We start from the raw sequence: 10,705 nt of genomic DNA, 5'->3' as shown, positions 1-10,705 counted from the left end.
AGAGCTCAACAAGTAATTGCCAATGGAGAGTCAGCAATGAATGGATGTGTGGTTTCTGGGGCACATTAGGGTAAAGTAATACTGTCAAAGCTCTCCAGTGTTTGCACCAATGATCTGTAACAAAATACAAGATATAAAAAAATTAATAAAACGCAAAGATCAAGAGAGCAGTTACAGTGAAGAGGAAAGGATGGCGGCCCTGAGGAATAAAGAGGACGAAGAATCCATCAAACCACGTTTTGGTCTGCCCAAGTGCACATTTCTGCGTGTGGGAGTGCAGAGTGTGGGTTGTGCTTGCGGCATGAAGGGGAGCAGCGCGCTGAAAAGCCTCTCGATGTTGTAATAAGCGACTTGACCTGAATGCCTGCTGTGATAATCTGGCAAAAGGAGTTGATGTGGTCTTTGAATATATGAACAAGGGAGTAGTGAATTACAGGAAAAGAGGTAATTTTACTTCTTTGTGCAGCATTGCTGAAACCAGTTCTGAAATAGCAAAATATGATTCTGGTTTACAACTTTGAAAGGAAATGGGAAAGTTGGAGAATGTGTAGGAAAGAATTACTAAAATTATTTGAAGGTCAAAGGAAATGTCTGACAATACATAGCCTAAATGGCTCAGTGTATTTGGTTGACCAAAAAGAAGTTCAAGGTGATTTATTTGTGCATGGGTCCCTTTCTGGGAAGAAAATGCTGTGCCCTAAAGGACTATCTAATTTAGCAGAGAAAAGTAAAAGAAGAGCCTGTGTTTGAAAGCTGAACCAGATGCATTTCAATCACATGTGGTTTTTGTTTTTCATTTTTTTTTCTTTTTTGAGAAGGTGATTTTAGTCATTGGAGCAGATTATCAAAAGAAAAAAAAAAGGATTCTCCCCCTTTTGATGGCGTCAGAGTAAGACTCGCTGCTTTTCTGCCATATAGACTATCTTGGGCCTTCTAGCTGTGTTTGATGAGAGATAATTGGCTGAAATGTAATGGTTTACTATAAGGTCAAATGAAGATCTAATGAGTCTTCCTGCCTTAAACTTGATGGCTCTATAATTGTACAAGAACACATTGTTACTTAGAATGAACTTACCTGGTTTTGAAAGGGAAAAACCCCTACCAGTGTTATTAGCTCCCTTGTGTGTGACAGTTGTTGCTCATACATTTTTAATGTTTTAATCTGGAAAACTCATTGACATTTTGTTTTGAAACACATGGTGCTGCTCAGTGATGGCGTACATTTGTTCCCGTAGCTGCACCATCTGGGGCACATACAGTGTGGAGAAATAAGGCCTGCCTGAGAGCGCTTTTCTCAATCCAGCTGCAGATATTTGGCAGAGACTTTTAAGGTGTCTGAACTGTTCCACTGCCATGGACATGGTTTGTGCTGTCAAGGCCAAAATGAACCTAGCTCATGTACAAAGTGCTTCCATGGGGTGGGCTTTGCAATTTATTGCGGAGTTCCCTGTAAAGCAGGGAACAAGACAATGTACAACCCTTCTGAAGGGTCCCCTTGGCACCTGCCTCTCATTCTGGCTGGTAGCAGACGGTGTGCTGCTCCCTGTGTCAGCCTGTCTGCTGCAGCCCCACCAGGCGCTCAGCTCACTGCTCAGAAATATCAGCAGTGACAGGCAAAGGTATGATAGAAGGAAGAGATTTATGAAGAAAAGCTGATTCCAGCATCATACTTCTATGATTTAGAGGGAAAAGAAACAGCTACAGTTATGAAAAATGTCAAAAAGTGTTCCCCATCAGGGAGCAGTCAGTGAATTCACCATGGCTTGGCCAAGTTGTGTCTGGTGCCTTAGCCATATTTAACTAAGGCTCTATTTTTGATGCTAAAGCAGTCAGCTTGTGCTGAGTCTGCATAGGAATGAATGCCTCCCCCCTGTAGAGTTGTTAACTGCCCTGAATATGACTGTTGTTTGTCCAAAATTCCCATTTGGATACAAATTCTGCAGTGTTCTTGCTCCCAAAGTCTGCCCAGGGCGTTACCCGGCGGCGATCGCTGCCTTCTTGTGGTTGCAGGCACAGACCACGCGCAGTTCTGGCTTAAATTGTCTCAGTTATGGCCTCAGTGTAGAGTATTCTTTATAGATTTTTGCTCATACTGTTTCTGTAATGACTTACCCATTTCTAGCAAATAAACCTCAAATGCATCCAAATGTCACATAGCTGGCAGTGACCTTATAAACCTCAGTTGCTACAATTGTGGGCAGCAGTCAGAACATGCTCCAAGGCCATTGAGTCTAAGTGGGAAGGAGGGAGTGTTGCAGGGGAACCTTTAAATTCCAAAGCGAAACTATAATTAGCTGTAATCGTACCCAGAGTAACTTCACTGCTATAATTCTCAGCAGGAAAACAATTATACTGCAGCAGTATAACCAGATAGACATGCTGTAAATACAAAACATCCTTTGGAAATGTATGCTCCATATTCTAAGTACATTTAGAATTAAGGCAAACAATTATTTTCTAATTGAGATTCAAGGCAGACGTGTCAAAGTTTTTTTTTTCCTTCTGCTTCTACTTTTTTGTTTAGCAGACATATAAAGCCACTGTGTTAGATACCACGTTAATGGAACGCTTAGGGTATCGTTGGAAGAATAGCAGGGGAGAACTGACCCTTGTACTCGGTTCGTAACTCTCTCCCTTTGCAGCTGGTTATTTCTGTCATTTTGAGATCAAGGCAGGTGCAAAGCGGGGCTTCTGGGTGGGTTGCTGGCAGCAGAGATGAATGCAGGACTTCCAAAGCAAGAAGCCAGAGCTTCTACTGCTCATGCTTAAAAGATGCAGCTCTGTTGAGCTCAAAGATTACAGCCAATTCAATACCCTCAGTGCGATCTATTCACTAGAGGGGAAGGGAGCACCACAGAGAGTGGGGGTAACACTGATGTGCTCATTATTAAAACTGCAAAAGCTTCCAGGTTTGTCTGCCTGAAGTCCTGCTTCTTATGCTGGAACAGAAGAAGCTGGAGAAGAACTTGGTATAGAAAGGAAGGGACTGTTGATGAGAGAATCCACTGGAAAGGACCCATGGCTTTTCACTTTATACCTTTACTTGGTGGAGAAGACCCAGGATTTAATGATGTTTGGCACGTGTTGCAATGCTTTCCTTTTCCCCCATGCATTCAAGACTTGGCAGATTGTTATTCTAAGGGGTAAGATGTTGATTTGCCAAGGGCTATTTTATGTTTCTAAGCTCTGCTCTGAGAGGCTAGAACATATGTATAGGCAACTTCATAGGAGCTTCATAAATATTTTAGGGGGGTTGAGCAGCACAAGGCCCTGAGCTGCTGAAAGAAGGGAAGTTTGGCTTCATGTAATGTGCATGGCTTCATGTATTGTAATGCCTAATACTGGTTCTGCCCATGAGAATTTAGGTTATTGTGAGCTGTTCTAATATTTACCATAAGCCTTCATCCTATTTGTACTGGGACTACTGGGCATTTACCATTGTCTTTAATAAGACTGAATATATTGTACAATTTAAGGACAGCAGAGCAAGCTAAGGTTAACGCGGTGAGAACTAATATCCATTAGGAGTAAAAATACACATTATTGCCCAAGGCAAAAAATCAGGACATAACCTTTGTTCAAAGACGGGAATAAAAAAATTTCACATTTTGTGAAAAAATATGAGAAAGAGACAAAGGAAAAAAGAGAGATCTTCCAGGGATCACAAAGCCAAACCTAGCAGCGTTTTATTGCAGCTCTCAAAAGTTTAGAAGGGCAGCCTCTAACTGCGAAACGCATGGCTTGTGAGGGAGAGCTAAATCAGACGCCTAGCCCAGACCAAGGGGTTGTTCCGTATACGTCTGTCACTGCACGTAACGGCTATGAAGCAAACAAAGGGGGATACAACTGCTGTTTAACAGCCACTGTGCAACCACTAAGCTACTTCTGCCTCGTACCGGGAAGCTCATATGGGGAATATGTGGTAGATTTCTCTTCTCCGTGCTGGCAGATTATAAAGCTGCGTTTCCCCCCACAGCACAAACAGCTGTGTTTACGTGCCTGTTTTCCACGCTCATACTTTTTTACTGTGTGTGTGTGTGTGTAGAGAGAAGGCAAGGTCAGGATGGGGTTTGAGATTTAAAATGATTGAATTTCCTTTCATGTTTTCAGTGGAAACTCTAGTTTGCATGTACCGGGGCAGGAACTTGCAAGAACACAATCACTGTTAAGATAAATGTACGTGTGGAAGAGTGCAGGTGTATGTATACACGCAGGTATGCATGTCACAAACATAAAAAAGCATAATTCTGCCATACCTCTCTTCTAGCCTCTTAGAGCTTCCTATCTGAAGATAAGATGAATTTTACTGTGTGTTTACAATCAGAGTTTTGTCTTTTTTCGCCCTGAACTGATTTCCTTAGAACACAGGAAGATGCATATAATACACTGCCTGTGGAGGAAAATAAGCAATTGTCTTTTCATTTTGCCTGTATATATACGGTTAGCTTCACACAAAACATGACTCACTAGCAGCAGGTGTCTATGTTAGGCAGATTAGTAATGATAGGGAGGGGGCTGATCTCCGTATATGGCATCCTCAAGGGAAGCTAAAAATAGTCTGTAGACTTCCAGCAAAGTAAAAGTATTTGAGGGCTTTGAACGAAGTCTGCTTCTGAAGGTAAGAATCAGAGCTGATCTTTCTAATCTGTCATTCCTTTTTTTTTCTTTCTCTGGGTGAAGCTTGCCTTGGCAGTTGATGGGCAAACGTTAACTGGCACGAGGCTGGGAGTTTGGAATTACAAACAGTTACTTTCTCTGTTCCTGGAAACATGGTGGGGAACGATCAGGTAAAGGAAGCCAGTATAACTGAGAGCATTCACAGCTGAGACAGAGACAACAGAGGCATACGTCTCAGTTAGAAATGGTTGCTTTTTTCTCTCTCTCTTTTTTTTTTTTTCTCACTTGTTAGAGAATCTGAAAGGTATATGAGCAATCACAGCGTGTGATTCTGCTCTGTGTAGCAGGCAAGCTATTGCTGGTAGTTACGCCCACCGTGATACAAGTCCAGTAAGCAAAGTTTCTGCAAACTTACCCTAACAGCAGAATATGAGAAAGAGTCTAACATGAGTTGCGTGCAAGTCCGGGGAGGCTCCTTGGAAGAGTGGCTAAGGAGACTGTTCAGCCTTGCTGGTAAATGCCTGTATGTCCATATACTCGGCCATACTGATAGGCAGACTATTGCCAACAAGAAAAATGCTGTTTCAGAAGGAAGATAATTACATCTGTGCGTGTATGTGTGTATATACATATTTGCATGCAGCCACGTGTACCTATACGCAGGGGGATCACGAGCTGTTGCGCCGGAGCAGAGCCGCACACCCGTTGTGTGGAGCAGTTACCACGTATGCGACACAAATGGAGACAGAAGGGCTGAGTCTCATTGCTGAAAAATGAGATACAAGGGCTGCTTGTTACACCACAATAACCTCACAGGCCTTGATGGATTTCCTCTGATTTTTCGAGCGGCATCACTGATTTGATAAGCTGCGACTTCTGCCGTCTGGAAACCACAGACCCGCAGCGGAAATCTCTGAGGAGCGCGGCGTGTGTCGCACACCTGTGTGACCACACAAGCGCGCCCTCCCAGAGCGCTGCCGCCTTGGCTTTGAGGGCTCCCCTGACTCCAGCCCCGCTGGATAATGATTTTCTGTGAGCGTGTCGTTTCTCTGCCCTTACTTAACGATGGTTTTGGCAAATGAGTTCGACAGGGGCGAGAGCGCCCGGGGGCCTCGCTGCCGTGGTGCGGGGGCGGAGATGGTGCTGCTTTGATCATTGCTCAGCTCCTGCTGCCTGAAATCCTGGAGTAGGTGTTGAGAGCTGCTCAGCTGCGTGCCTCAGCTACCTAGTTTTCTGCTGGATTTAGTACTGATTCCCTGTTGGGCCAGTAAGTCCCTCATCCCATAAGGGGGAAGGGGGGAGAACAGCAAACTACAGGAAGAATCTAATTTTAGATCCGTGAGGTTGGGCCAGCTTCTGCTAACATCAGCGTCAATGGCAAAACTGACATTAATTTGAGTGGGAAAAGGACTGAACCCAGATTAATATATGCTGGCCTGTATAATTATCTTTATTGGCTGATAGGGAAGGAAGACCTTATTCACTCAATACATTTCTATGGCTGCCTGGCTCTGGTCCAGCGGAGATACCAGCCTGTGAGCAGACGGGCTGGGAGAGGGGGACAGGAATGCTGGATCCATTCAAGAGGGACAGGAATTCACTGTCATCCCAAAATGATTAAATCCTGCTTATTTCAAACGGAGAGGTCGTGCAGTGACACCCACAAATATGGTAAGATTTAGCTCAAAGAGGCTGTAGAAACTTTTGTTATGAGTCTAAACTTCAAAATCCCACGCTGTGAACGGCACAGAGGAAAGCATGTAGGCTTTAGTTAGTCTTGAATGTTATGTTTTTAGACATGGGGAAAGAATGAAAACTGAAGAAAAAGACTAGATGCTAGACAAGACAGGACAGCTTTGCTAGGTGCTAGGGATGGACATAAAGCAAAGAGAAACTGTATTTGGCAGCACAGAGAATCTGCTATAGTTGGCAGTCTGTAACTTGCTGTGCAGTAATTGTTTTCTTCTCCAATAAACCAATGTATTGGTTAGGATAAACACAAAGGATCAGTCCAGACGGAGATCTGCAGGGCTTTCTAGCCACTCTGCTTAGTTCAAACGGTCACAGTTGATATTCAGGTGCTTTCCTCTGCTGAGCAAACTGGGTATGACAGAAGATAATGTAATTTAGTGTATTTTTCTCTTTCTGAAAATAAATTGCTACATGTGATTTCATATGCTCACACTTACATTTTCATTCAGGAGTCCAAAAGTCTAATTTCTGTGGTGCCTGACCTTCTCCTGCTTAGTGCAGTCTTAATTTTGCAACTTTTGAATAAAAGCGCTTGACAAAATAACATTATGGTACATTGAAACAAAACTTCCACTATAAGCAGACATTTTAATAGAAGCATGATGAATAGTCAATTCCTCCTGAAAGCACAAATCAATATTATCTTTGTGATATCTAAATAACCAGTTCAAGTAAGCAACGTAGGCCTGAGATGACACTTAAATGTTTGGAAGGAGCTGTTCTTGACCCTTGGGTGGGACCTCCAGTGCTCTTGAATGTCACTGTTTGCTATGAGAGGGTGCCCTAATTTATTTGCAATCGAGAGAATTCTCTGACTTTTTTTTTTTTTTAACTGATCTTAACAATAATTCACGACAATGACACCGAGATCCGAACCATGCCAGGTAAGATCATAGGAAGGAGGCTGCCACATTGGATGCTGTCAGTAATCTTACTGTGCAGGGTACAGTGATTCTTTGGGCTAGTCTTGTTTAGCTGGCCATCTGCTTTACATTCCCTGGTGGTACTTTGGTTTGGATCTCCGGTTTGTTTGTCATTTCAGTCTCCCACTTTATTATTTCCGGAGCCAAGTGAAATGCTGCCAATGGCAATGCAATGAGATTGCATTGTGAGCTTTGTGACAAGGTATACTTTTTTTATCTTGAAGCCTCAGCTCCTGGAATTAGTTGATTATGTTAGCATCCCAGCAGTCATTAAAAAAAAAAAAAACCCAAAACTGCTCCTCATGAACTGAGGGAAAAGCTTGAAAAAAAGGATCCCTGCAGACTTCGAAATCACAAGCCAAGTAAAAAGAGGCTATTTTTTTCAATATCAGAATGTTTTACAGACAATCTTCCTATTTCTGAGACTCACTCACAGTTTTTGAGTGCTGGATACTGGCAAATCTGAGCAGCAGCTGTTCATTTCTAAAGGCAGTGAAAATAAGTGGAGTCATCTCCTAACAGAGACAGTAACTTCATCTGCGCTTGCGCTGCCTTCTCCTCTGCCCCTGCTGCACACCTCTGCTGGTGGTCAGCACAATACCGGGGACCCACCGCAGCAGCTTGGAGAACAACTGAAAGCCCAGCAAGTCTCACAGAGAAATGAGAGTAGGACAGTCCGCGTTACCCCGAACAGTGATCCCTTGAGGCCAGGAGCACCAGCTGCTGCTGTCACTGACCCCGTAACTTTAAACAGCCTTAGCTATGGCCGTACGGCGTTTCTGCGTTCGTGGCATATCTGAAATGTGATTAGGCCTTGCCCAGTTTCGGGGTGGAGAGCGTCACTCAGTTTCCTCAGCTTGAGGATATATTTGGGGATGCAATTACTGGCTTTATATTTTAGTTTGCCTAGTGTATTATTTTCCTACTGTTATTTCTCAGTGCAAAAAGAGATGACATTCAAGACTGACTTTAACAAAACATGTTTGGTGCGTCTGGTTTTTTCATCACTCTGGGCTGAGGCCTTAGGGAAACATTTTTGCTCTTAATCTATTCAGAGATTGCTTCTTCCAGTAACGAAACGGAATTTGCATTCCCTGCCATTGCTGGCCAACTGGATCCAGTGCACAGTGACACAGTCAGCGCAAAGGAAGGACAACAACTGTCATGAGTTTGCAGGAAGGGAAGAACTGCAGATAAAAAGAAGTTAACAAAAAAGAAAGTGAAGAGCTTTAGGTCAAACTTGTCGCGGTCCTAACTTGATGGATGTTAATGAAATATATGGCTCCTGATACTTTCCACTTTTTGCTGATTTATTTTCTTGCTCGTGTCAAACTTCAATATTTTCTCTTTTTGTAGCTGGACATGAGGTAGGAACAAAGTGAATTTTTTTTTTTAAAGTCAGAATTCTTTAGCAGTTGTCTTACAGACATACCTCTGATGCACTGCAAAGCTGAACAAGTTTTCCGTATAACCTACAGAGAGTAGGAGGAGGAGCGTGTGCATGGACGCACATGCATTGGTACAGGGCCCCAGTGCAGTTTCCATGCACAAAGTATCTGTTGTTTGCTAGCTTTTTAGGTGGACAAGACAGCAACTTCACTCAGGCTTCAAACTGTGATACTGAGATGGAGAAAATAAACTTTCTGCGAGTTAACCAGGTTTTTTTTTTAATATTTTCTTTAATTTTATCTGTTGCTCTTTTAGTGAAGGTGACGTTTAGTGGCAATGAAGATCAGAACATTCAAATCAGCACCAACTCGGTGAGTGACATGGTAAAAGATCCCAGCTGATTCTTAATAAATACTTATAAGAATCAGATTTCTATTCCACCAGTGATTATAGTCTATTTGTAACAACAACTGAATTAAATCAACAGAAATAATCTTTCTGATTTCTGTTTACTTTTGTTTAAGTTGTTCCATGGCTGGTCAGTGGTCATTCCTCTTCCTCAGAAAAAACATATCAAGTTCTTAACCTGGAAAGTGGGAAGGAGAAGATCTAAAAAGGGATGACATCTTCAGCTTAAGTTTTGTTTTTTGAATTTACCTCTGCTTAGTATCATTTAGTTGGGTACTGATTTTACAGAGTTCTGATGAACTAAAACTTGCACTCTTGCTGTTGAAATTTTAATGAAAGTGGGGAGGCCATGGTGCAGGACCTGGGCTTACACAGAGGAGGGGAGTAGCAAGTGAGCATGTGACGGACAAGTTCTGCACGAGTACAACATATCCTAGCAAATAGCAGTCAATAGCTGGGAAGCTTATTGTGAACTATTTCAATTTTCTACCTTGATCCTTCGCTCCAGAATAAACACAGAGGAAAGCATTCATTGTTATCTGCTAAAACCAAACTATTTGCGTACAGTGGCAAAGCAGCAAACTTTCTAAAGTGGAAAAATCAATGTTTCCACTAGTCCCATCTCCAAAACATTAAAGTTTCATAGTGAAAATGGATCATGCTGCTACTGAAGCCTTTGCAGTAGGCTAGGTAGCTGACTGCCTCCTGCCTCAGGGATGCCATATCCCCGTTTTGCAGCCTGGACACTCAGGTACCAGTTTAGTTTACTAAAGGCCGGGGTGCCTGAGGATGTTTCAGTGCAGCCAGATGCTGGGTGGGCTGCTCAGGATTAAGTGAATAGTAAACTTTGCTTCCCCGATTTTTGCTGGATCCTTTGGAAAAACTGCTCTGATGTAGCTTAACCCTCCATAGCTCTCTTAAGGCTGGTGGGGAAGGACGGCTCGGGAAACATCCTTGCAAGCCCCTCCTGGACTCGCTGGGTCGGGTCGGGTCAGGTCAGAGGGGGAGATGCTGGGTGCTGCAGTTGGAAGCTGCTGCAGCCTCCTGGCCCCGGGGCCACGGCTTCCCACAGCCCCTGGCCATCACCTTGGAGAGAGGCGTCTTGGCTGCGGGCCACAGCCTTCCTGGCTAAAGGTCTTGGGCGGGGGGGAGAAGGGGGGAGGAAAGGAGAGGAAGAAAAGGGGGAAAGGGAAAAGGAAGGAATTGGGAAAGAGGGGAGGGGGAAAAAGGAGGAAGAAAAAAGGAGGAAGAGGGGAAAGGGGGGGAGAGGGAAGAAGGGGGAAAGGGGTGGAGGGCAAAAAAAAAAAAAAAAAGGGGGGGAAATAGGAAAAAGGGGAAAGGTGGGGGAAGACAGGGCAGCCGAGCCGAAGGGCTCCCGATCGGTGCCAGTGCCGGTGCTCGCTGCGTGCGGGAGGGCCGGGGCCGGTGCGGCGCCCCGCGGAGGGCGGGCGGCCGCAGCCGCAGCCGGTGCCGGGGCGCGGGCGGAGCCAGGCGGGAGGCAGCCCGAGCCCGAGCCCGAGCCCGAGCCCGAGCCCGAGCGGGAGCCGGAGCCCGCCCCGCCGCCGCCGCCCCCCGCCGCCCCCCCCGCGGGGCCGGGCGCCGCGGCCGCGAGTCGG

This window comes from Struthio camelus, chromosome 13 (genome assembly GCF_040807025.1).
Source record: "Struthio camelus isolate bStrCam1 chromosome 13, bStrCam1.hap1, whole genome shotgun sequence".
In the NCBI taxonomy this organism is placed as follows: domain Eukaryota; kingdom Metazoa; phylum Chordata; class Aves; order Struthioniformes; family Struthionidae; genus Struthio; species Struthio camelus.
Note: the sequence above shows the minus strand (reverse complement) of the source record.